Source organism: Ornithorhynchus anatinus, chromosome 8 (assembly GCF_004115215.2).
Source record: "Ornithorhynchus anatinus isolate Pmale09 chromosome 8, mOrnAna1.pri.v4, whole genome shotgun sequence".
Taxonomy (NCBI): Eukaryota; Metazoa; Chordata; class Mammalia; order Monotremata; family Ornithorhynchidae; genus Ornithorhynchus; species Ornithorhynchus anatinus.
The window spans coordinates 67,107,042-67,134,716 of NC_041735.1; the positions used below are offsets into that span (position 1 = coordinate 67,107,042).

A 27,675-nucleotide genomic window follows, 5' to 3' on the forward strand; every position below is an offset into this window, starting at 1 on the left:
CCTCATCTCTCGAATTATCGTCACTATTGTGGTCTTCGTCCCTCGCTTACCACGCGGGGCTCACAGTCTTCGTCCCCATTTGACAGATGAGGGACCTGAGGCACTGAGAAGTGAAGCGACTTGCCAAGACACACTGCAGGTAAGTGGTGGAGGCAGGATTAGAATCCACGGGGGAAAGAGCCCGGGCCTGGGAGTCAGAGGTCGCGGGTTCGAATCCCGGCTCTGCCACTTGGCAGCTGGGTGACTGTGGGCGAGTCGCTTAACTCCTCTGTGCCTCGGCTGCCTCATCTGGAAAATGGGAATTAAGACTGTGAGCCTCCCGTGGGACAACCCGATGACCCCGTGTCTCCCCCAGCGCTTAGAACGGTAGCGAGCGCCTAACAAATACCAACATTATTATGATCACCCTCTGACCCCCCCAAGCCTATGCTCTTTCCGCTAAGCCGTACTGTAAAATAATAATGTATTTGTTAAGCGCTTACTATGTGCAGAGCACTGTTCTAAGCGCTGAGGGAGCTACAGTAAAATGGCAGTTAAGACTGTGAGTTCCACATGGGACCCGGGCTGCGTCCGCCCCGATTAGCTCCTAACTACCCCGGTGCTTAGTACAGAGCCTGGCACGAAGTAAGCGCTTAAATGTCATACAATACCATTAAAAAAAAAGCCATTAAAAAAAAAGCCCGACTCCTGCCCAAGAATGCCTAATTGCTCGCAACCGTTTACCCCGTAAACACGTCCTCTGATGCTTCTAGACGTAAGTGATCAATTTGAATTACTCCGGGGGAAAAAAAAAATGATACCTATGACCGTTTATAGTTCATCACGGTAACACGGAGATCTTTTCTCTCTCTACTAGGAGCCTCCGAAGCTTGACACGGCCCAGGACAGATTGATCGACTTGTTTTTCACGCTGGAAGCAGAATAACGGGGGACGTGAAATGTTTTCTCGATTTAGTTTTCTCGCTGCGAGGAAATGCAACAGAGCTCCGCTAGGTAATGAGAATAAATTACTCCACGGACCGTAAAGGCACGCGTCTTTCACGCGTCTGTGAGTCCGGAAGCGGAAGGGGTTCTGGCGGAGGGGTGACGCTTCCCCAAGGTGGACGGATCAGGTGGCAAAAATTGGATTTTCAGCCCGGCCCGTGATAGGAGTAGAAGAAATAATAGTTATGACGCCCCGCCTCCTCCGAGGGGCCTTCCCGGATTAAGTCCTCCTTCCCTGGCTGGTTCTCCCTTCTACCCGCTGTCTGCCTTGTACTCTCCCAAGTGTTTAGTTTAGTGCTCCGCGGATAGGAAGCCCTCCGTAACTCTCCCTGACGGTGACGATACTAAAATCATCATCATGATGATATTTGTTAAGCGCTTACTACGCGCCAGGCGCCGTTCTGAGCGCGGGGGTAGATACGGGGTAACGAGGCTGTCCCACGTGGGGCTCGCAGTCTCGATCCCCGTTTTACAGGCGAGGAGACCGGGGCACAGAGAGGTGAAGTGACTCGCCCAGAGTCACACAGCAGACCAGTGGCGGAACCGGGATCGGAACCCGGGCCCGGGCTCTTTCCACTGAGCCACGCTGCTTCCCGAACGACGATGATGCCGACGAAGCCGCGGGGTGTGATAAATGGAGAACCGGCCCGGAAGTCAGGAGGTCAGGGGTTCTAATCCCGCTTGTCTGCGGTGTGACCTCGGGCGAGTCGTTTCACTTCTCCGGGCCTCGGTTCCCTCATCTGTAAAATGGGGATTGAGACCGGGAGCCCCACGTGGGACAGGGACCCGATTGCCTGTCTCCACCCCCGCGCTTAGTACGGTGCCCGGCACGTAAGCATTTAACGAACGCCAAGATTGTCATCATTATGGCTGAGTTGCTTTCCACCAGGTGCTCTGGCGAGTTCAGTTGAAGAATATTTAGGGTTCCCGGGTAAAATATCGGCGAACCAGAAGATTTAAAAAATCCCATCGGTCGCCGGTCCGGCGTTCGCCCTCCAGACAATAAGAAATCCAAAGTTTCCGGGAGATTGGCCGGGGTCTCATCGCGGCGACTGACTTGCTCCCGGTTACTGTCGGTCATCAGAGCCCCCCTCCGTCTTGATGAAACTCCAAATCGTCCGGCCGCGTCCGGACGTATTATGACGGCGAATTTCCTCCTCTTCTCTGCTGGGAGAGACGGTTGGTAGGCCGCGCCCTCAAGCCAGGGAGAGACCTCGATTTCACGATTTCCGTTAACGTTTCGCTGTCGGCGTGGAAGAGTAAGCCAACTAGAGTGTGTCATTCCTTTCTTCAAATCCCCGCTCTCTAAGGTTCCCTCTGGCTTGCGCTAATGAGAGCGGACTCTCGTTTCTTTCTTTTTATGTGGTCAGAATGGACTCTCTGGTCTTGAATGAATCTGAAGCGATTACAGTTAGTTTAATGAAAGCCCGTCAGGAAAAACGACTCGGACCCATTGGGCCGTTTTGTCTTTTCCTCTGTTTTTTACGGTCTTTGCCGAACACCCAGCACCCGTCAAGAGCCGTCCTAAGCCGCGGGACGGGTGCGGATCAATCAGGTTAGAGCGAATCCCTTGTGGACAACGAGGCTCACGGTCTAGCTGGAGCGAGAACGGGTATTTCGTCCCCATTTTCCAGATGAGGGAACTGAGGCACGGGGAGGCGAAGCGACTTGCCCCAGGTCGCGCGGCAGACGAGCGGGCAAAGCCGGGATTAGAATCCAGGCCCTCTGGTTCCCGGGCCCGGGCTTTTTCCACGAGGCCAGGCGACGCTCGACATCAATTTACGCAGGCTGGTTTGTGTGGAGATGGTATTTTTCAGCTTGCGTTGGGTTCGATTCTTTAGAGTTTCATTCAACCGCAACTGCCCGCTTGTTCTTTTGTGCAAAATAGACCTGAGATGAAAATAGGCAAGAATAGCGTTTGGGGGTCACTGTCGCCTAGAAAAGGAGATGGCAGAATCAAGCTGATTGAGGGAATTAAGTAATCAATAGAGACCAAAGATGCGTAAATGAAATCTCCTACTGCCTAAATTCATTTCCAAGAGAAATAATTGAACTTTGATGTACAAGTTGCGCCTTCCTAAATAACTACGTGAATGCAGCGTCAGAATTCTACGGTGGGATCATCTTCTGGTGTAATTGGCTTGAGGAAAATTCCATTCCCCCCCCCGCCCCCGTGGTGATGCTGAGAGAAATGACTTGAGCACTTATTCATTCATTCATTCATAGTATTTACTGAGCACTTGCTATGTGCAGAGCGCTGTCCTGAGCGCTTGGAATGGACAGATCGGTAACAGATAGAGACGGTCCCTGCCCTCTGACGGGCTCACGGTCTAATCGGGGGAGACGGACGGACGAGGACGATGGCGATAAACCGCCCACTTGTTCTTTTATGAAAAATTAGGACCTCTTTAGGCACCTACTGTGTGCCGAGCCCTGGGGAAGACATAAGGTAATGATGGTTTTCATTCGTTCATTCGATCGTATTTATTGAGCGCTTACTGTGTGCGGAGCACTGTACTAAGCGGTTGCAAAATACAATTTGGCAACAGGTAGAGACCATCCCTATGGGAAGCAGCGTGGCTCCGTGGAAAGAGCCCGGGCTTGGGAGTCAGAGGTCACGAGTTCCACTCCCAGCTCTGCCACTTGTCAGCTGTGTGACCGTGGGCGAGTCGCTTCACTTCTCTGGGCCTCGGTTCCCTCATCTGGAAAATGGGGATGAAGACTGGGAGCCCCACGTGGGACGACCTGATGACCCTGTATCTCCCCCAGCGCTTAGAACGGCGCTCGGCACCTACCGAGCGCTTAACAAATACCAACGTTATTATTATTATTAGAATTCTTTGTTTCATTGAGATATATTAATTAGAAGGTTTTTGCTCATGAACCTTAACCTTAACCCTAAAAACAGCCCCCAAACTCAATGATCTGGATTCCCCCAAGAGGTTCAGTAATTCCCCTTGGATCAGTTTGAAGATCAGCAAGACATGGAGCGCTATGGGCGGTGAGGAGATCATTACTCCAGGGTAGAGAGCGGCCTTGTGGTCCGAGACGTAGCGTGTCCTTCTGGAAGGAGCCCGGTCCTAGGAATTAGAGGACCTGAGTTCTAATCCCCATCCCCTCGCCCCCTCCCACCTCTCCTCCCTTCTCTCTCTCCACCGCCCGCCCCGCACGCTCCGCTCCTCCGCCGCCCGCCTCCTCGCCGTCCCCCGTTCTCGCCCGTCCCCCCGTGGACCCCCCGGGCCGCGTCCTCCCGCGGCCCCGGGACGCCCTCCCTCCTCCTCCGCCAAACTGATTCTCTTCCCCTCTTCGAAACCCTACTTAGAGCTCACCTCCTCCGAGAGGCCTTCCCACACTGAGCTCCCCCCTTTCCCTCCGCTCCCTCCCCCTTCCCCCTCCCCCTCCCCTCAGCACTGTGCTCATTTGTATATATTATTTATTACCCTATTTAGTTTGATAATGAGGCGTACATCGCCCCGATTCTGTTTATCTCGATGATGTCTTGGTTTTGTTTCGTTCTGTTTTGCTCTGCTGTCCGTCTCCCCCGATTAGACCGTGAGCCCGTCACTGGGCGGGGATGGTCTCTCTCTGTTGCCCAGTCGTCCATTCCAAGCGCTTAGTTCAGTGCTCTGCACGTAGTAAGCGCTCAATAAATACTATCGAATGAATAATCCTGACTCTGCCACTTCCCTGCTGTGTGACCTTGGGGAAATCACTAAAGTTCACTGGGCCTCTTCAGTTTTCTCATCTGTAAAATGGGAATTCAATACTGAGTCTCCCTCTTTCTGACACTGTGAGCTCCATGTGGGGAAAGGGAACTCTTTTTTTCTAGCTCGCGGTGGACAGGGAGCGTGTCTACCAACTCTGTTGTATTATATCTTCCCAGTGTTTAGAACCGTTGGTCGGAAGATTCGCCGCGTCTCTTTGCCGGAGGTTTGGTTCAGCGGGGAGATAACTGGGCCGGTGGTAGGAGACCTGAGTTCTCTTCCCCCCTTGGAGAAGCAGCGTGGCTCAGTGGAAAGAGCCCGGGCTTGGGAGTCAGAGGTCATGGGTTCGAATCCCGGCTCCGCCGCCTGTCAGCTGTGCGACTGTGGGCGAGTCACTTCACTTCTCTGTGCCTCGGTTAGCTCATCTGTAAAATGGGGATGAAGACGGTGAGCCCCACGTGGGACGACCTGATTCCCCTGTCTCTACCCCGGCGCTTAGAACGGTGCTCTGCCCATAGTAAGCGCTTAACAGATGCCAACATTATTATTATTATTATTATTATTATTATTACCTCTGCCACTGGCCTACTGCGTGACCACGTGCAAGCCACCGAACCTCCCCGGGCCTCAGCTTCCTCATCTGGAGACGGGGGAGAGTGAGGTCCGTCTCTCCCTGCCTCCCAGAGACTTTCTAACAACGATAATCGTGGTGTTAGTGAAGTACTCACTATGTGCCAAGCACTGTACTAAATGCTGGGGTAGACGCAAGACAATCGCGTCCCACGTGGGGCTCACATCTAAATAGGGGGGAGATCAGGGACTGAAACCCCCTTTCGCGGACGAGGGAACGGAGACAGAGAGGAGAGAAGGGAGTTGCCCACGGTCACGAGGCGGGGGGGTGGGGGGCGACGGAGCCGGGATCAGAACCCAGGTCCTCGGACTCCCCGGCCCGGGCTCAGGCCGCTGGGCCACGCTGCTTCTCCTCCGGTTTGGCCGAGAGGAGGTCGTCGTCGTGAAAGCGCTCTCGGGGAGTGACTTAGACGTGGGAAATTTAAACCCCCCGGTACCAATTATCACCCAAAGATCCGTTCCAGACAATATTTACTCCTCTCATCCATCTTCCACTTGATCTTTACAGATCCGTCTTGTTGCCGTCGTCTTGACAGCTCGTGGCAATTTCACCTTTTCTGGAAACTCATTTCTACTTTTACAAAGAGCAGATGCAACAGGACTTGATGTATCGCATTGTTATTCCCATAAAAGGGACCGGAGATGATATTTTTCCATCATTCTCGCAGGTGGCTTAAAAAGGGGTAGGCTATAATGTCCTCGACACGGATACGTCTTCCCGGTCTCAATTGTCGCTCGTCTTCCTTCCTCGAGTCTTTCAGTCATTCGTTAGAGAGGCTCTCAAGGATCTTCGAAGTCTTTGAATTTTTTCCCAGCCAGAGGTCACGGCCACGAGTTAGAAGACCAGGAATAATATTATCCATCACTGCCAGAATCTCCATAATTTTATTTCCCGGCCTGTTGAAGCGTAACCTCCGACGGCTCCCTGTTGGGTTGGAATTTATTTTGTACTTTTTAAGAATCTTGAAAATGTGTTTACCATTTGAAAAAAAGAACTGCCAGGGAATTTTAACCCTCTCCCCCCACCCTGCCAACCCCACACACGAACACAGTTACTGGTTTACATCTTTACGTCCCCTCCAGACTGCAAGCCCCTTATGGGCCGGGAATACGTCTCTCAGCTCTGTTCTGTTGTAATGATAACGTTGGTATTGGTTAAGCGCTTACTATGTGCAGAGCGCTGGGGTAGATACAGGGTCATCGGGTCGTCCCACGTGAGGCTCACGGTTAATCCCCGTTTTACAGATGAGGGAACTGGGGCCCAGAGAAGTGAAGCGACTCGCCCGCGGTCACACAGCTGACGAGGGGCAGAGCCGGGAGTCGAACCCTTGGCTCCTGACTCCGAAGCCCGGGCTCTTTCCACTGAGCCCCTAGTCCAGTGCTCAGCACATAGTCGGCGCTCAATAAATATCCCTGATTGACCGTTTCGGGAGGAATGAAGCGGACGGCACTGAGAAGCAGCGTGGTCTGGTGGCCAGAGACCCGGGCCTGGGAGACTCTAATCCCAACTCTGCCACTCATCTCCTGCGGGACTTTTATTACCCTATTTATTTCGTTCATGAGGTGTCCATCCCCTCGATTCTATTTATCGTGATTACGTTGTCTTGTTTTTGTCCCTCCGTCTCCCCCGATTAGACTTTGAGCCCGTCACTGGGCAGGGATCGTCTCTTATCTGTTGCCGAATTGTCCACTCCAAGCGCTTAGTGCAGTGCTCTGCACAGAGTAAGCGCTCAATAAATACTATTGACTGAATGAATAACTTCGGTCCAGTCACTTCTACGGCCCTCGGTTCCCTCGCCTATGAGACGGGGATTAAGAGTGTGAGCCCCGTCGGGGACGGGGACCGTGTCCAACTGGATTAACTGGTATCCACTCCAGTGCTTAGTTCAGTGCCTGGCACATAGTAAGCGCTTAACAAATACCAGTAACGACGACGACGTTACGTCTTCTCTGGGACTCGGTTTCCCCATCTGTAAAATGGGGATTAGACACCTGTTCTCTCCCTCCCTCTTAGACAGCGAGCCAGGCGGTGGTGTGTCTGACCCGATTAACTCGGGTCCATTCATTCATTCATTCAATAGTATTCATTGAGCGCTTACTATGTGCAGAGCACCGTACTGAGCGCTTGGAATGAACAAATCGGTAACAGATAGAGACGGTCCCTGCTCTTCGACGGGCGCACGGTCTAATCGGGGGAGGCGGACCAGAACAATAGCAATAAATAGACTCGAGGGGATGAACATCTCATTAAGACAATAGCAAATAAATAGAATCGAGGTGATGTACATCTCATTAACAAAATAAATAGGGTAATGAAAATGTATCCCGGGTCTACCCCGGCTAGAAACCAGGAGGAAGTGGCCTTTACGTTGTCACAGACGCAGTTTGGCATAAAAAGGGAAAGATGATACGTGGCATCCACCTGAGGGCGAGTCGGTGACGAGGCGTTCACCGGGGGAGGCGACTGAAGCCCGGAGCGGGCCGTTTTCGACTCAGACTGGTCGCACGCTGGGTTTCGATTGAATTGATCTCTCCGGGTCCAGTTTCGGCCTCAGATGAGTTCTTCGCTGCCTTAAGAACCTCCATCTCAAAGGCTTCCCAGCGTGGCTCAGTGGGAAGAGCCCGGGCTGGGGAGTCCGAGGTCACGGGTTCGAGTCCCGGCTCTGCCACTCGTCAGCTGTGTGATTGTGGGCATGTCGCTTCACTTCTCTGGGCCTCAGTTACTTCGTCTGTAAAATGGGGATTAACCGTGAGCCTCACGTGGGACGATCTGATGACCTGTGTCTCCCCCCAGCGCTTAGAGCAGTGCTCTGCCATAGTAAGCGCTTAACAAATACCAACATTATTACTCTTATCCACACTCAACACCTAATAACTGGGTGCCTGGGTTCCCAGAGGGGTCTCTCAGCAAGGCTGTCCGAATGCCGCCGATCTCTAAACTCGGAGAGACCGTTCTCCTCACGGTCAGTCGATGGATCAATAGCTCTTTCGAGTACCTACTAAGTGTAGAGCGCTGGATCAACTGCTTGGAGAGGACACCTTTCTACAGAAACGTGCAGGAAATGTTTCCGCACTCCTCAAGGAACTCCAGCGGTTGCTCATCCGCCGCTTCATCGAAGAAGAACTCCCCGGAGCTGTCCTTAAACCCCTTCGGCCCCTCCCGCCTCACCTCGCCACTCTCCTACTCCAACTCAGCCCGCACGCTCCGCTCCTCTAGTGGCGACCTGAACTTCCACTCCTCCGTGTCTCCATCTTATCTATCTCACCGCCTACCTCTCCCCCCGTGTCCTGTCTCCGGCCCGGCACGTCCTTCCTCCTCAAATCCGACGACGACTCCCCCTGACTTCGAAGCCTTATTGCAGACCCGTCTCCTCCAAGAGGCCTTCCCAGATTAAGCCCCCTTTCCTCCTCTCCCACTCCCTTCTGCGTCCCCCTGACTTGCTCCCTTTGCTCTCCCCCCTTCCACTCTCGTCCAGATCTGTCATTTCTTTAGTTACATCGATGTCCGTCTTCCCCTCTAGACTGAGAGCTCGTTGTGGGCGGGGAATGTGCCTGATTATCGTTGCTAAGCGCTTAGTGATTGAATGAATGAACGACGATATAACAAAGTCGGGAGACGTGTGCCCTGCCCACAAGAGGCTTACGGGCTATAGGGGGAAACGTCAATCAGTGGTCTTTATTGAGCAAGGTTGCTTTAATAATATCGGTATCTGTTAAGCGCTGACTACGTGCAGAGCACCGTTCTAAGCGCTGGGGGAGATACAGGGGAATCAGGTCGTCCCACGTGGGGCTCACGGTCAATCCCCGTTCGACAGCTGAGGTCACTGAGGCCCAGAGAAGTGAAGTGACTCGCCCACAGTCACCCGGCTGCCAAGTGGCAGAGCCCGGATTCGAACCCGTGACCCCTGACTCCCCAGCCCGGGCCCTTTCCACTGAGCCACGCTCCTCTGCCCAAGACCGGGCAACAGCACAGCTGGCGGTTGAAAGCGTGGTGATAGTTCTCTTTTTGTCATCACTCCTTTTTTATGATATTTGCGAAGGGCTTACTATGTGTCAAAGACTGTATTATTCATTCGGTCGTATTTCTTGAGCTTCTTCTACTGTGGGCGAGTATACTCGGGAAGGTGGGTAGACTAGTTCCTTAACCCTCAGTTCCGTGAGGAAGGCGAAGGCTACCTCAACCAAGAGGTTTTTTGGGTTGTTTTGTTTTTTTTTTAATGGTACTGTACTAAGGCGCTGTAGTGAACCCTGGGATAGATAGGAGATAACCAGGTTGGACCCAGCCCAGATCCCACACGGGGCTCCCAGCTTTAATCCCCATTTTACAGACGAGGTAACTGAGGCACAGGGAAGTGGAGCGACTCGCCCAAACCCACTCGGCAGACAAGCGGTGGGGGCGGGATTAGAACTCAGGTCCTTCTGACTCCCAGGCCCGGGCTCTCTCTGCTAGGTCGCCCTGCTGCTCACGAGAAGGTTCCTTTGAGAGGTGAAGGGAAACAGTTCGGTTTCCAGATGGGGAGAGACCCACGCAGCCCTCTCTGCAAACTGTAAGCCCGGTTCCGTCAACGGTCGGTCAGCCAGTCGTTTTTATCGGGCGCTTACTGGGTGCGGAACGCTGTGCTAAGCGCTCGGGAGAGGACAGTGCGGCAATATAGCGGACACGTTCCCTGCCCGCAACGAGTTTACAGCCTAGAGGGATGAGCTCACGGTCTAGAGGGTTACAGTATTAGTATTCAGTCGTTCGAGTCTGTTTATCGAGCGCTTACTCTGTGCGGAGCACTGTGCTAAGCGCCTGGAAAGTACAATTCGGCAACAGATAGAGACGATCCCCACCCAGCGGGCTCACGGTCTAGAAAGGGGGAGACAGACAACTAAACAAAAACAAAACAAGTGGACAGACGCTATCAGTAGTAGTAATAGGAAGAGTATTTTTTTTTAGCTTCCACTGGATGCAGTCGGTTGTATTTATTGAGCTCTCACTGTGTGCAGAGCACTGGACTAAACGTTTGAATGCAGCGGGTGCAAGGCGTTGCACTAAACATGTGGAGAAATACAACAGAGTAATAATAATGATAACAATAGTGATGTTAATAATCGTGGTATTTTTTAAGGGCTTACTATGTGTCAGTCACTATACTAAGCACTGGGCTAGATTACAAGCTAATCAGGTTAGACCCAGTCCCCTGTGCCACATGGGGCTCATAGCCTTCATCCCCATTTTACAGATGAGGGAAGTGAGGCTCAGCGAAGTGAAGTGATTCGCTCCTAATCGTGGTGGTAGTCATGGGTTCTAATCCCGGCTCCGTCCCCTGTCGGCTGTGTGAACCTGGGCAAGTCACCTAACTCTTCTAGGCCTCGGTGACCTCATCTGGAAAACGGGGATGAAGACTGTGAGCCCCGCGTGGGACGCCTAATTCCCTTGTATCCACCCCAGCGCCTAGAACAGTACTTGGCACATAGTGAGCGCTTAACAAATACCAACATTATCCTTATTATTATTATTATTATCATTATCATCAATCCCCATTTTACAGATGAGGGAACTGAGGCCCAGAGAGGTGAAGTGATTTGCCCAAGATCACACAGCAGATGAGTGACAGAGCCAGGATCAGAACCCAGGTTCTCTGACTCCCAAGCCCCCGCTGGGACCCACTGAGGCACGATCCCTGCCCACATTAAGCTTTCCCTCTAAATGAGGGAGACGGACAGGACAATATTTACAACCCTTTGCACAGAAAGACCTATGGAAATGTAAAGCCTTCTCCTCCCCTTCCTTCCCCTGGATTAAAACATTCCTTCCGAAGTCCTACTACTTCTCGCCTTTCAAAGCCCTTCGACCTCAACGCCTCCGATGACTTGCCACGCGGCAGGGGACACGTCTACCGACCCTGTTCGGACGGACTCACCCGAGCGCTTAGGACAGTGCTCCGCACCCAGGAAGCCCTCAATAAATACCACTGCTGCCGACGATGATAACCTCTGACATCGGGGGCCGCGTCCGATCCGTTTCCCCGCCCTCGGAAGCTTTCCTCTCGGGCGAGACTGCGTTCGTGCTCATTCCCTTAATTTCAAGAGAAGCGTTAAGGGGAGGGAGACGCTAATTATCATTTCATTGGAACGCCAGATAGCTGGGAAGCCTACAGAGGAGCGGCGGCCTAGCGAAAACGATAACGCGGGGATGGCGACCGCAGATGGAGAGTCTTCATCGGCCCCCTCCCGTGCAGGCGCCGTGAGGAGCGGTTTGCTCCGCTCCGCCTCCCCCCCCCCCCCCACGAAGGGCCCAGAATTTCCTTTCCCATTAGGGAAGGTGCTCACTTTTTATCTTGGTTTCCCGAGACGGCGGTTTCATTTTATCGATAGATGTTACGTCTTCCCTTGGCAAATCTAGTGCCTCTTTCACTGCGGGATGGTTGTCGCCTAGCTATTTTCATTTCGATCCTCGTCTTCCGACATAAAGGATGAGTTCTGTAGGAGTTCACCAAAGCAGTCGGGTGCCGCGGTTCGAGAAGGGGCCTGCCGCCTTCCGACTCGCTTGGGCTCGTCCCGTCCCTCCCCCCCCCCCCACGCCCGGCGTAAACGTCCTCCTGCCCTGTTCGCTTTCGCCTTTTGACCTCTGAACCGAAGGGGACCGTCGTTCCGGCTTTATATCCGATATTTCAGTGTCCAGAAGGTCAATTGGTTCGTCAATTATTCAGTCGTATGTACTGAGCGTTCACTGTGTGCAGAGCACTGTCCTGAGCGCTCGGGAAAGGACGATACAACAATAACTCACACAGTGTGAGCTCCACCACGAGCTCATGGTCTAGAGGGGTCAATTCCCTGTCCGGTGTGGCGATCGATCGATCGATGATAATAATAACGATGGCATTTGTTTGGTGCTTACTATGTGCCAAGCACTGTTCTGAGCACTGGGACAGAGACAAGGTAATCAGGTTGTCCTACACGGGGCTCACAGTCTTCCTCCCCATTTTACAGTCGAGGTAATAATAAATAAAGTTGGTATTTGTTAAGCACTTACTATGTGCAGAGCACCGTCCTAAGCGCCGGGGGAGATACGGGGTCATCGGGTTGTCCCACGGGAGGCTCACGGTCTTCATCCCCGTTTTACAGATGGGGTAACTGAGGCACAGAGAAGCGAAGTGACCTGCCCACAGTCACACAGCCGACCAGTGGCAGAGCCGGGATTCGGCAAATGAGGCACAGAGAAGTAGGTGACTTGCCCAGAGTCACAGAGTCAACAAGTGGCGGAGTCAGGATTAGAACCCACGACCTCTGACTCCCAAGCCCGGGCTCTTTCCACTATTTATCAAGCACTTAATACAGCGCTCTGCACTCAGTAAACGCTCAATAAATATGATTGAATGAATGAAAGAATGACTGAATATTGAGTGCTTACTATGGGCGGAGCACTGTGCTAAGCCCCGGGGAGGGTCCAGTGGAACAGAGTGGGAAGTATTCCCTGCCCGCAAGGAGCTTACAGTCTAGAGGGGGAGGCATCAATCAGTGGAATTTGTCGAGAGCTTACCGGGTGCAAAGCACTGTGCTAAGCGTGAGGGGAGTGTCCAATAGAACCGACTTGGTAGACACGTTCCCGGCCCACAAGGAGCTTACAGTCTAGAGGGGGAGACGTCCATCGATGGATCTGGGTGCTCACCGTGTGCGGAACACTGTGTTAAGCGGTGGGGGGAGTCCAGATTAACAGACTCAGTCGACGTGTTCCTTGCCCATCAGGAGTTTATAGTCTAGAGGGGGGAGATATCAATCAGCGGTATTTACTGTGCTTACCGTGTGCAGAGCACTGCGTTAGACGCTTGGGAGAGTCCAACAGAACGGAGACGGTAGACCCGTTCCCCACCTACACGGAGCTTACGGTCCAGAGGGAAGAGGAGGGCTTTACGTCTGGTGTTTTCATTTTAGTCAGTCAGTGGTATTTATTGAGCGCTTACCGTGCGCGGAGCACTGTACTGAGCATTTGGGAGAGGACAATAGAACAATATAGGCGACGCGTTCCCTGCCCACAACGAGTGTACAGTCTAGAGGGGGAGACAGACATTAATAGAAGTAGATAAATGACAGATAGGGAGGTAAGTGGGGCTGGAAGGGTTGGGGGGGGAAGAATAAAGGGAGCGAGTCAGGGCGACGCAGAAGGGAGCGGGAGAAGAGGAAAGGAGGGCGCAGTCGGGGAAGGCTTCCTGGAGGAGGTGTAATGGGTCAGGAGAGCAAGGGAGGTGGGGGGTGTTGGACCCCCTCCCCTCGGGGCCCACGACCCCAGGAAAGAACTCTAGATCTGAGTAGATTTTTCAGGCACGTTTGATCTCCTCACAGGGAAGCCCTCACTCAGTCATTCATTCGTTCAGTTGTATTTATTGAGCACTTACTAAGTGCCCAGAGAAGCAGCGTGGCTCAGTGGAAAGAGCCCGGGCTTGAGAGTCGGGGGTCATGGGTTCGAGTCCCGGCTCTGCCACTCGTCAGTTGTGTGACCGTGGGCAAGTCACTTCGCTTCTCTGGGCCTCAGTGACCTCATCTGGAAAATGGGGATTAACTGGGAGCCCCACGCGGGACAACCTCATTACCCTGGATCTCCCCCAGCGCTTAGAACAGTGCTCTGCACCTAGTAAGCGCTTAACAAATACCAACGTTATCATTATTATTGTTATTGTTATTATCCATCTATCGATCGATTGATTCTGACTCCCAGAACTCTATCTCTCTTCAGTTATCGTTTCTATCATCACAAATGATTTCAATGTGAGCTGAACTGTAGGATGCCTCGTGTACGAGACACAGAGAAAAACCGCCTCGCCTCTACGGAATGGTGTTTTCAATTTGGTTCCCTTCTGTAATACCGATGAGCGGTTGTCGCTGAAGTGTATTAATCTGCGCAATTTAAGCTTTAATGGGCTAGTAAACATGTTTTTACATTAAGGCGATTTAAACCTTAAACACGGAGGTTCTATTAGAAAATAAATCAGCCTCCGCACGGTCCTCTGAAAGATCAGAATTCCTCCCAATTTATGGCCCCATCCAATGACGGCGAGATAGGTGTTACGAGAAGAGGAGGCAAACCTCAGAAAACGTAAAGCAGGCGGCCCCTTTCCGACGGAGGCCGAGATATACGTCGGCGTGAGCCGCGGCCTGATGTACCTCAGGTAAGACGGGATCGGGCGAGTGCCTATCTGAATCACTCGTGGGGTCGGGAAAAATGGGCTTTGGGGGAGATGTACATTTTTTTCTAATGGATATTTTATTTCTCTCCTTTAATTAAAGCGCGCGGTAACGCCGAGATGCTTTACGACAGCCTCCCGCCTCTCATCCATTAACATTCTGCGCCGGTGAGACCGAGATCCGAAACGTAGAGAGTGCAGTCGCTTGAGAAGGAAGAAAATGTATTTTTCACCTCAGACGTGGGTAGGTATCCACACGCACGCTCGCACGCGCACTGCAAACACAAACTTTTCTCTCCAAGTTCCAAAGAACCAGATGACTTAGCAAATCTCTCTTTTTTTTTTTTTTTTTTTCCTGATATCTTGGCACCCCTGGAGCATTTTGGAGCCAGGAGGGAAAGTGGCCAAAGCTGAATTTAGGTTTGGGTTTTGTGATTTATTTATTTTTCCCGTCCGGAAATAGTTTCCACCGCTTTTCCCCTGCGAGATAGCATATTCTGGCAAAGGCACTCTTCCAGGAAGAAGACCTTCGCTGGTCGGAATACAGCGGGTGGCGGATAACGCGGTGATTATCCCTGGAACCAGAGCCAGTTGATGAATCGGGCCGAGGAGGACCTTCGAATCCACCCCGGCCCAGAGAGGTGTCAGTTCATTCTCTCGATAGCATTTATTGAGCGCTCACCGGGTGCAGAACACTCTGCTAAGCGCTCGGGAGAGGACGACACGACAGTAGACACACGATTGATTGGTTGATTGGTGGGAATTCGGTGGAGGGCAGCCATTTCACGTTTAACGAAAGCAGCAGCCGCAGCGAGAAGCAACGCGGCCGGAGCGGATAGGCCCCGGGCCTGGGGGGTCAGAAGGATCTGGGTTCTAATCCTGGCTCTGCCGCTTGTCTTGGGTGACCTCGGGCGAGTCACTCAGCTTTTCGGAGGCCCCAGCTACCTCATCCGGAAAACGGGAAGCCCCGTGTGGGATAGGGACTGTGTCTAACCGGAGTCACTTCACTTCTCTGTGCCTCAGTTACCACATCTGGAAACCGGGGATTAAAAGTGTGAGCCCCGCGTGAGACGACCTGATTACCCTGTAGCCACCGCAGTGCTTAGAACGGTGGTTGGCACGTAGTAAGCGCTTAACAAATACCATCATCGTCATTAGAGAAACAGCGTGGCTCAGTGGCAAGAGTGTGGGTCTGGGAGTCAGAGGTCATGGGTTCTAATCCCGGCTCTGCCGCTGGTCAGCTGTGTGACCTTGGGCAGGTCACTTCACTTCTCTGTGCCTCAGTTACCTCATCTGTAGAATGGGGATTAAAACTCCGATCCCCCACATGGGACCACCCGATGACCCTGTATCCCCCCCAGCGCTTAGAACAGTGCTCTGCGCATAGTAAGCGCTTAACAAATACCAAAATTATTATTAGCTTGTACCCACACGAGCAGTTAGTACGGTGCCTGATACGTAGTATACACTTCACGGTTACCATTAAAAATAAAATTTAGTCACGAGGTGTGTCGGGTGACTTTTTTTAATAATCATGGTAAACATTCAAATATCACCGTGAATCTTAGCACAGTGTAAACATTAAGGTAGGTATAAGGTAATTGGCCTCTGTCTCATAAGAGGCTTGCGATCCAATGAAGATAATTTGGGTATTTATTAGGCATGTACCACGAACCTTGTACCGTGCTAAACTCTTGCTCGGTTAGATGATCAGATCGGACGTGGTCCCCGTCCCACCCGGGGTTCGAAGTCTAAGCGATGGGGAGAACCGATATCGGATCTCCGTTTTACGGACGAGGAAACTAAAGCCTAGAGGAGTAAAGTGACTTGCCCGAGGTCACGCAGTCAGCCAGTGGCGGAACTGGGATTCGAGCCTGTGTCTCCTGCGTCTCAGTCAGGCCGTCCTGACTTTGCACTAGGCCGCCTTGCCACCAAAAAGGTGGCTCAGGCAGAGAGAGAAAAAATATTTAGTCACTTCCCCCCCACCTTAACAATCTGTAACCGTGTTGAAGAATGGCCGAGTGGGTTCTTTATATTGCCCTCCTGAGTAAAGGCAGAGTGTGGGCTGAAAGTTAATAAATAAGACCCACATTCATTTTTTGTCAACCGCTGCTTGATTTTGGGATGGAGAAGATGATGCCACGCGGCCCAGAATTCTAAAATCTCTTGAATTCATTCCTGACGGTACCCCGAATCTCTCCGTGAGACCCCCGGGATTTGCCCGGAGCACCCGAATTCTCCTCCTTTTGTGCAGAAATGAAAATCTGTAAAGCCAAGATTAGGGACAACCCCTTATCATAGGCCCAAGCGCTCTGTCACATTAGAGTTGCTTCGGAAGCGTCCGCTTCGGTAAACAAAACGAGCTCGTGAACACAGGGAATTTTAATAACCGCAGCGGAAAGGAACCTCGGAGGAAAAAAATAGTCGAACCGAGGAAGGGGGTTGAATTCCGTCGGTATCGAGTCGGGGCTTCCCCCAAATCAATCGATCCAGCGGTGGTATTTATTGAGCGCTTATTCTGTGCAGGGCGATGCACTGAGCGCTTGGGAGAGCAAAGGGGTCACGTTCTCTGCCTATAATAATGAGGGGGTGGGTGGGGCCGTACAGTGGGAGAAATTCTGATCTTTCAAAGGACCACGTGGAGGCTGATTTGTTTTCGAATAGCACCTCGCCGTGTAAGGTTTAAATCCAAATGCGTTGAGTACCCAAAACCGGCCTTAAAACTCCCGACTCCCAGGCTCTCCATCTTCCCTTTTCCCTGCTGGCATTGTGCTTCGCTTTGATAGTAAGCGGAATAAAGCCGTGCCGCCTCAACCAGACGCACTTCTGAGTGCTTTAAATCTCTAGCGATAATAAGCATACACTGCAAGAGAACTAATTTCACACCTTCAGCATTAAAACCCGGAATCTATATTCATACATTTATTTTACATAATGTGGTTAAGCACTGTCTGGAGAGTGATATATGATCCAGTGGATGGCTGAGATTATGAGAAAACAGGATCATTTGAAACTCACACCTGGGAAGTGACATCCGTATCTCGGAAATTGATGCCGATGTGACAGAAATGATGATTTCTCCATCAACTGTGGCCTTTTGTTACCATAACAATAATAATACAAAAATAAGAGTATCAGTTAAGCACTGAGTGACAGAGTTGGGATGTCCCAGGCCCATGTTCTTCGACCGACTTTGGTTTGTTGGAATCACCGATCTGGATCAGATCTGTTTTGTTTTGGGTTTTTTTTTTCCCTCCCTGGGTTATCCCGCTTGTCTGCAAAAGTCCCACAAGATCACCAACTCACTGGGCATCTTAGCCTTTGGTCGGGGCCATCCGATCAATCAGTGGTATTTATTGAGAGTTTATCGGGTGCAGAGCACTGTGCTAAGGGCTTGGAAGGGTCCCATTTTTTTGGAGGCTGGAGTCACGTTCTCTGCCCACAGTGAGCTTAAAGTCGAGAAGAGATTAGACTGCAATCAGAATCAGATGCAGTAATAATAATAATAACTATTATTATTATTATTATTATGGTACCTGTTAAAGTCTCACTATGTACTAAGTACTATTCTAAGTTCCGGAGTCAGTACAAGCTTATCGGGTTGAACACAGTCCGTGTCTCATATGGGGCTCACAGTCTTCACCCCCATTTTACAGATGGGGTAACTTGAGGCCCAGAGAATAATAATACTAACTATGGTATTTTTTAAGCCTTTACTATGTGCCAGGCACTGTACTAAGCACTGCGGTGGATACAGGCAAATCAGGTTGGACACAGTCCCTGTTCTTCACAGGGCTCACAGTCTCAATCCCCATTCTTCAGATGAGGTCACCGAGGCACAGAGAAGTGAATTGACTTGCCCAAGGTCACCCAGCAGGCATGTGGTGGAGCCTGGATTAGGACTCAGGTCCTTCTGACTTCCAGGCCCAAACCCTATCCACTAGGCACGCAGAATGTCCCTGAATTTCCTGATTTCTAGAGGAGAAAACAGAGCCCGGGGATGGTTCGATGAGGGAATTTCCTTCCTTATGGCGTTTCCTTCCGGGGTCCTTGCTCTGGCCCTTTCTCTCCTCCCCAGATTTCTACCTGCGTTTCACCCCGTGAACCGCATCGATAATTTCCGCCACTTCCCACCAGCGCGTGACGCTGTCTCTGCTGCGGAATTCATTTCACATTCCATCAGCCCCATTCAGATTGATGGAGTGCGATCATTTAGCTGAAGTGTTTTTTTTTTATTTTCGATGGTCCAGGCCTGGTCAGTTCTAGTCTCCCTCCGTAAAATGAGAGAAGAAAATGTATTTCCATGTTTACTAGAATTAGACAGCACCGGGTCTTGGTCCACTGAAGTGTCGCCCAGTGGGTAGAGCACAGGCCTGGGAGTCGGAAGGACCTGGGTTCTAATCCAGGCTCCTCCATCCGGCTGCTGGTGACCTTGAGTGAGTCATTTCACTTCTCTGGGCCTCAGTCACCTCATCCTTAAAATGGGGATTAAGGCTACGAGCTCCATGGGGGACAGGGACAGCGTCCAACCCGATTAGTTTATATCTCCCCCAGAGTTTAGACCAGTGCTTGACACTTAGTAGGCACTTAACAGATGCCATCATTATCATCAGTATTATCGCAGTCATATCGACTGCCCCTGATGTCATCAGTGGACACCTGATAATGATAATGATGGTACTTGTTAAGCGCTCACTCTGAGGCAAGCACTGTTCTAAGGGCTGGGGGAAATACAAGGCAATCAGGTTGTCCCACGTGGGGCTCACGGTCTTCACCTCCATTTAACAGCTGTGGTAACTGAGGCACAGAGAAGGGAAGTGGTTTACCCAAGGTCACACAGCGGACAAGTGGCGGAGCCGGGATTAGAACCCACGTCCTCTGACTCCCAAGCCCGGGCTTTTTCCACTAAGCCTCACTGCTTCCCTCTGACATCGTTCTCTGAGGGAGATCCTTGGGGGGCAGCCACCCTTCCTCCTCACCCTTTGATTCTAGACTGCGAGCCCGCTGTGGGCAGGGATTGTCTCTCTTTATTGCCAAACTGTACTTTCCAAGCGCTTAGTACAGCGCCCTGCCCACAGTAAGCGCTCAATAAACGTGATCGAATGCATTCCCTTCCCAGGGATTTGGGACCGTGACCTTCTGCACCTTCTTGCTCCTCTGCTCCTTCTCCACCTCTGATGGTTCCTTCCTGAGACGTGTCGACCAGAATTCCAATCCATCCGCTTATAGTGTTTATTGAGCATTTCCTGCATGCAGAGCACCGTCCTAAGCGCTTGAGAGAGTTCAATACATAGAGTGGGAAGACGTGGCTTAGTGGAAAGAGCCCGGGCTTGGGAGTCAGAGGTCGTGGGTTCTAATCCCAGCTCTGCCACTAGTCAGCTGAGTGACTTTGGGCAAGTCACTTCACTTCTCTGGGCCTCAGTTCCCTCATCTGGAAAATGGGCATGAAGACTCTGAGCCCCAAGTGGGACAACCTGATTAACTTGTATCAACCCCAGCACTTAGAACCGTGCTTGGTACATTGTAGGCTCTTAAAAATACCATTATCGTTATTATTATTATTATTATTATTACATTCCCCGGCCATAAAGGGTTTACTAGCTAGAGGCACTATAGGAAGCGGCATGGACAAGTGGAAAGAGCCCGGGCCTGGGCAACAGAAAGTCATGAGTTCAATTCCCCGTTTCATCGCCTTGTCGGCTCTGGGACCTTGAGTGAGTCACCTCACTTCTCTGGGCCTCGTGGGGATTAAGATAGGGAACCCAATAGTAACGATAATAATGGTATGTGTTCAGCGCTTACTATGTTTCAGGCTTCGTAATAAGTCCTGGGGTGGATACAAGATAATCGGGTTGTGCACAGCCCCTGTCCCACGTGGGGCTCACGCTCTTAATCCCCATATTCCAGATGAGGTCACCGAGGCCCGAGGTCACACAGCGGACCAGTGGCAGAGCCGGGATTTGAACCCATGACCTTCTGACTCCCCGGCCCATGTGGGCCAATGGGACTGACCCCGGACCCATGGGACTGGGTCCAATTTGATAATCTTGTAACTCCCCCGGCGCTTAGTGCACTTGTCTGGCACATAGTAAGCACTTCACAAATACCATTTTTTTTTTTTTTAAACTGTCCTCAGCATTCCAAGAGAATAGACAATTTTCCCATTGGTCCTTCAGCAGACAAGGCTGGATTCGACAGAATTGTTATTGTCAGAAAAATTTTAAAGTGGATTTCCCCCTCATCTAATCTCTTTTAATAATGAGGAAAGTGAAGGATAACCAAAGGCAGTACCTGGACCAACGGAGAGCAGAAAATAGAGCCAGCCCCGTGTCCTCTTGAGAGGCTTTTCCCATTTAATTCCTCTTCTCTCCAGGTCACGTGGAGAGGCAGCGTGGCTCAGTGGAAAGAGGCCGGGCTTTGGAGGCAGAGGTCATGGGTTCGAATCCCGGATCTGCCACTTGTCGGCCGTGTGACCGTGGGCGAGTCACTTCACTTCTCCGTGCCTCAGTTACCTCATCTGTAAAATGGGGATGAAGACCGGGAGCCCCACGTGGGACGACCTCATTCCCCTGTGTCTCCCCCAGGGCTTAGAACAGTGCTCGGCACATAGTAAGCGCTTAACAGATACCAACATTGTTATCCTTATCTTCCCTACTGCCAGCTCAGCACTTCGGCACAACTTTTACCACTTTCCAACTCAAAATCCCGGCCATGGTACACATTGGCGTACACGCTCAACTCATTGAGCGCTTCGTCCTCTGGACTGTAAGGTCCTCCTCTAGACTGTAAATTCGTGCCACAGATTGTAAACTCTGCCTCTAGACTCTAAACTCGCCCTCCGGACTCTAAGCCCAGGGACCAGAAGCAGCGTGGCTCCGTGGAAAGGGCCCGGGCTTGGGAGTCAGAGGTTGTGGGTTCTAATCCCGGATCCGCCCGCTTGCCAGCTGTGTCACTCTGGGCAACTCACTTCACTTCTCTGTGCCTCAGTTACCTCATCTGAAAAATGGGGGTGGAGACCGTGAGCCCCACATGGGACAACCTGATCACCTCGTATCTCCCCAGCGCTTAGAACAGTGCTTTGCGCACAGTAAGCGCTTAAAAAGTACCGTTGGAAAAAAAATGGCCTCATACACACGGCTCAGGCTTCAGGGGAGAAAGAGCAGAGATGGGGAATCAAACTGGAGGCGGATTCTTAACTGGAATGGGGTGGAATGGCTACGGAAGCAGCGTGGCTCAGTGGAAAGAGCGCGGGCTTGGGAGTCAGGGGTCACGGGTTCTTATCCCGGCTCCGCCGCTAGTCCGCTGTGTGACCTTGGGCGAGTCACTTAACTTCTCTGTGCCTCAGTTGCCTCATCTGTCAAATGGGGATTAAAACCGTGAGCCCCACGTGGGGCAACCTGATCACCTTGTATTCCCCCAGCGCTTAGAACAGTGCTCTGCACGTAGTAAGCGCTTAACAAATACCACAGTTTATTTTATTTATGTTTTTATTCGCCCATCCGATCTCCAGGATCTGTGCAGAGTCTTGATGACTGCGTGACACGTGCACACAAGCGGCGAGGCTCAGTGGAGAGAGCCCGGGCTTGGGAGTCAGAGGTCATGGGTCATGAGCGCTACTTGCCAGGGACCTTTCTAAGCGTTGGGTTAGATCCAACCTAATCAGGTTGGACCCAGTCCCTGTCCCCCGTGGGGCTCACGGTCTTCATCCCCATTTTACGGAGGAGGGAACCGAGGCCCAGAGAAGCGAAACGTCTCGGCCGAGGTCACACAGCGGACAAGAGGCGGAGCCCGGATAGGGACGCGGGTGCTTCTAATGATGATAATGTCGGTATCTGTGAAGCGCTTACTATGTGCAGAGCGCTGTTCTAAGCGCTGGGGGAGATACAGGGTCATCGGGTCGTCCCACGTGAGGCTCCCAGTCTTCACCCCCATTTGACAGCTGAGGTAACCGAGGCAGAGAGAAGTAAAGTGACTCGCCCACAGTCGCCCAGCTGGCAAGTGGCAGAGCCGGGAGTCGAACTCATGACCTCGCTGAGTCCCAGGCCGGGGCTCTAGCCACCAGACCACGCTGCCTCTCGCTCCCCGTTTTCTCCCGGCTTCCTATCAGACTGGTTGTCATTCTGGAGGAGACGGGGAAGAACATTCTCACAGCCGTCGCCGGGTCGTGTTTTTCAGCCTGTCGAAGTCTTCGGCTAACAGCCACCGTGGTGACACGTGACAATAAATTGGAGAACTCGTTCCTGAGAGGGAGTCCGCTCTGAAGCCAACAGAGTCTCTCTCTTTTTTTTTTTTTGGCGTTTGATTTTTCCAACGAGATGTTAACTGACTGTGATAAAAGTCAAGAGTTTTCAAGTTAAACGAGGTTCTCACAGCGGCACATTTTTAAGGTGGAAAATTCTTTGTCCCGCTTCTCTGCCGTGATGGCTTTGATATACTCTCCGTGCCATTAGGATTAAAAAAAAAAAAATCTAACCTATGTAAACGGAAAAAAAAAAAAGCAGGCAACGTTGGACAGTGAGTAGTGCCCGATGGTGTGGTCACGGTAACACTCTAGAATGGTAGAAATAATGACGTTTGAAGGAAGATCTTCAGATTCTCTTCATTTCATGGGCCTGAAAGTTACCAACACCCTGCTCCTTCTCGCTATATACTTTTAAAAGATCCTAAAAGGCTTTAAAAGAGGAATAATAACAATGTTGGTATTTGTTAAGCGCTTACTGTGTGCAGAGCACTGTTCTAAGCGCTGGGGTAGACACAGGGGAATCAGGTTGTCCCACGTGGGGCTCCCAGTCTTCATCCCCATTTTACAGAGGAGGGAACTGAGGCACAGAGAAGTTAAGTGACCTGCCCACAGTCACACAGCCGACAAGTGGCAGAGCTGGGATTTGAACTCGTGACCTCTGACTCCAAAGCCCACGCTCTTTCCACTAAGCCACGCTGCTTCAGCAGTGTGGTCTAATGGAAAGGGCGTCTGCCTGGGAGATAGGGTCCCGGGTTCTAATCCCAACTCTGCCACCCGCCTGCTGTTTGGCCTCGGGCATCTTAACCTCTCTGGCCGTCGCTTTCCACACCTATAAAATGAGGATTCATTCATTTTACGGATCGGTTGTGCACCGCGACCTTTTTAAACGCGTTTGGGAGAGGAGCAGCGTGGGCCGGTGGAAAGGGCACGGGTCTGGGAGTCGGACAATCTGGGCTCTTATCCGAGCTCTGTCTAATACAAGTCATTTCGCTTCTATGCGCCTCAGTTTCCACATACGTAAAATAGGGCGTCAGGAACTGTTCTTCCCCCTGATTAGATCGGGAGCTCCACGTGGGACGGGGACAGCGTCCGACCTGATCATCTCGTAGAGAAGCAGCGGGGCTCAGTGGAAAGAGCCCGGGCTTCGGAGTCAGGGGTCATGAGTTCGACTCCCGGCTCTGCCACCTGTCAGCTGGGTGACTGTGGGCGAGTCGCTTCGTTTCTCTGTGCCTCGGTTACCTCATCCGTCAAATGGGGATGAAGACTGCGAGCCCCACGGGGGACGACCCGATTCCCCTGTATCTCCCCCAGCGCTCAGAACAGTGCTCTGCACATAGTAAGCGCTTAACAAATACCAACATTATTATTATTATCGTTATGTCAGTCTCCTCCCCTCTAGACTGTAAGCCCCGTGTGGGCAAGGATGTCTCTATTGCTGAATTGTACTTTCCAAGCGCTTAGTACAGCGCTCTGCACACAGTAAGCGCTCAATACCTACGACTGAATGAATGAAAGACTGAACGAATGATCTTGTACCTAGGCTGCAAGCTTGTTGTGGGCAGGGAACGTGTCTACCGACTCCATAGTACTGTATTCTCCCAAGTCTTTAGTACAGCAGCGTAGCTCAAGGGAAAGAGCACGGGCCTGGGAGGCAGAGGTCCTGGGTTCGAATGTTGGCCCAGCCACTTGTCAGCTGTGTGACTTTGGGCAAATCACTTGACTTCTCTGTGCCTCGGTTACCCCATCTGTAAAATGGGGATTAAGGCTGTCCACGCGGGACAACCTGATCCCCTTGTATCCTCCCCAGCGCTTAGAACGGTGCTTGGCTCGTGGTAAGCGCTTAACGCCTGCCGTTATTATCATCACTACAGTGCTCTGCACTCAGTAAGGGCTCCATGAACGCCGCTGACGATCCACCCCACTGCTTAGTACAGTGCTCGGCACCTAGTCAGGGTTTCACCGAGACCACGGTTATTATTGCCGTCATTACCGTTATCACTGTTGCCATAACCGTGGGGAGCCGCCACGATTCTGGGGGGGTCGTTTCGCTCGGGGAGGCGTCTTTTCGCCGGTGTTGAGTCTGGAGAGGGGCCTCAGCCCCCCTCCACCGAACAACGGAAAGTGCCGCTTCCTACGCCTAATCCATCAGGAAGCTTTCGGGGATTTTTCTTGTCTGAAATATTCATAGACAGCAAAATGTCCTGAATGCCCTCCAGAATTTGTGCGGAGCCAGCCCGATGATGGATCGCGCCTCTCTGTTCCGAGGCGCTCCCAATATGTAATTCTATTTGTCTTGTCACATACTAAAGAGCAAGCAACTCATAAAAGGTAAAGGCAGCAGACGGATTTTCCCACCTTCCAGAGAGAGCCCGCTACCGGCTCCGACTCGCTGTTCTCCGCTGGATGGAACCAATTTCCAGTAAATCACAAATGGCGAGGCCCACCGTTCCGGGAGGAGCTCGAGAAAGATGAACGGGAACTGCTAGTTACCCCGTGGACGGTTCGAGCGATCCACCGGGGGTAGTCACCGGGCGCTTACTGTGTGCAGAGCGCTGTTCTAAGCGCTTGGGAGGGGACGCTACGACAGAATCAGCAGACACGCCCTCCGCCTGTAATGAGCTTTCGGTCCAGCGGCGGGGAGACAGATGTTAGTGTAATAATAACGATGTCGGTATCTGTTAAGCGCTTACTAGGTGCGGAGCACTGTTCTAAGCGCTGGGGGAGGTACGGGGGTCATCGGGTTGTCCCGCGCGGGGCTCCCAGTCTTCATCCCCAGTTTACAGATGAGGGAACTGAGGCCCAGAGAAGCGAAGTGACTCGCCCACAGTCACACAGCTGACGAGTGGCAGAGCCGGAATATAATAGAGAAGCAGCACGGGGTAGTGGAGAGAGAGTGGGGCCCGGGAGTCAGAAGGTCACGGGTTCTTAATGCCGGCGCCGGCGTCGGGCTGCTGTGGGACCTCGGGCAAGTCACTTCGCTCCTCTGGGCCTCGGTTCCCTCATCCGAAAATGGTGATCGTGAATGTGGGCCTTACGAGGGACAGGGACCGTGTCCAACTCGATTTGCTCGTATCCACCCTAGCGCTTAGAACGTTGCCTGGCGCGGAGTAAGCGCTTAACAGATACCGTCATCATCATCATATCAGTAAATAAATAATGGAGATGGACCGTGAGAGCTGTGGGGCCGAGGGTGAGGTAGCAGGAGGTTAAAGAATAACAGGTGAGAAGCGGCGTGGCCCAGTGGATAGAGCCCAGGCCTGGAAGTCCGAAGGACCCGGGTTCTAATCCCGGCTCTGCTGCTCGTCTCTCGTGTGACCTTAGGCAAGTCACTTCATTTCTCTGGGCCCCAGTGGCCTCATCTGTAAAATAGGAATTGAGACTGTGAGCCCCGTGTAGGGAAGATATGGGATAATTGGGTCCCGCAGCCTAAATAGGAGACGGACGAGGGACTGAGTCCCCATTTTGCAGATGAGGGAACTGAGGCCCAGAGAAGTGAAAGGACTTGCTCCAGGTCATCTGGCGGAGCCTGGATTAGAACCCAGGACATTTTCAAGATGCATGCGGACTTTGTCCATCCCGTTTAACTTGGTTCAGGCTTGGCGCATAGTAAGCGCTTAACCAACACCATAAAAGGAAAAAGAAAGGCACGTTTCCAAGCGCACAGCCGATACAGAAGGGAGAAGGAGTCAGGGAAAAGAGAATTTATTCCAATCCAGGGCGATCGCCTGGAGTAGGGCCATACTGAGGGTCCGAGTCCAGAGCCCCGAGTCTGTGGCAAGAGAAGCAGCGTGGCATAGTGGAAAGAGCCCAGAGGTCATGGGAGTCGGAGGTCATGGGTTCAAATCCTGGCTCCGCCACTGATCAGCTGTGTGACTTTTGGCAAGTGACTTCACTTCTCTGTTCCTTCATCTGTGAAATGGGGATGAAGATGGTGAGCCCCTCGTGGGACAACCCAATGACCTCGTATCTCCCCCAGCGTTTAGAACAGTGCTTGGCACATAGTGAGCGCTTAACAAATGCCATTATTATCATCGATGCCGATCGCTCATGTTGGGACGGAGCCATCTGCGGGCGAGGTTTCTCCGGGAAGACTGCGGACGGTGTTTTGGGAGGGGCAGGTTCCGCGTGCATCTTTTCCAAAGGCCTCAGTTCTAATCCTGCCTCCTCCGGATGACCTCGAGCAAGTCACTTCGTTTCTCTGGGCCTCCGTTCCTTCAACCGCAAAAATGGGAATTCGATCCCTTTTCTCCCTCCTACTTAGGCTCGGAGCCCCACGTGGGACCCGATGATGTTCTACCTACGCAGGGCTCAGTTGGGTGCTTGGCCCAGAGTAAGTGCCGAACAAACGCCACAGTGATCGTTTTGGAGGAGAAAACGCGGGCATCTTTGAGACGCCGCAGCAGCAGCAACGTGGGAAACGATCATTTAACGTCGGATTTCTCAAATCCACCGAGACTCTCTGCTTCGCAACGGTCGCAAACAGAAAAAGAACTCGATCCGCTCCTCTTGGGTGGGAGTATTCCCGGCCGGCCGTGGGGCCTGAGACAACTGTCTTCTCATTGCCTCTCCTTGAATTTCTGTTGTTCTGATGTTCCGTCGAAGTGTCTGTTATGTTATTCTGTTGTTCTCCCCCCGAAGGTTTAGTACGGAGCTCTGCACAGAGTCAGCGTTCAATAAATATGATTGACTGACAATAATAATAATGATGATATTTGTTACACACTTACTATGTGCCAAACACTGTTCCAAGCTCAGGTGTAGATACAAGATATTCCCACGCGGGACTCACAGTCTTAATCTCCATTTTCCAGTTGAGGGAACTGAGGGCCAGAGAAGTGAAGTGACTGGCGGAAGCGGGATTAGAACCCACGTCCTCTGACTCCCAAGTCCGTGCTCTTGACGATAAGCCACGCTGCTTCTCCAGTAATAGTAATAATAATAACTGTGGTAC

At 51.9% G+C, this 27,675-nt stretch overlaps 1 long non-coding RNA gene across 2 annotated transcripts; it reads left to right on the forward strand.

Annotated features, from left to right (window-relative positions):
- On the forward strand, positions 1-27,418 carry LOC103170614. Of its 2 annotated transcripts, XR_005660285.1 has the most exons (4): positions 1-139; positions 857-993; positions 14,586-14,726; positions 26,986-27,418. It is a non-coding gene; the product is annotated as an uncharacterized LOC103170614 (long non-coding RNA). The 2 variants fall into 2 exon arrangements; XR_005660284.1 differs by lacking the exons at positions 14,586-14,726; positions 26,986-27,418 and adding an exon at positions 5,827-6,508 and having other exon boundaries at positions 11-139.
- Positions 27,419-27,675: the final 257 nt, after the last annotated feature.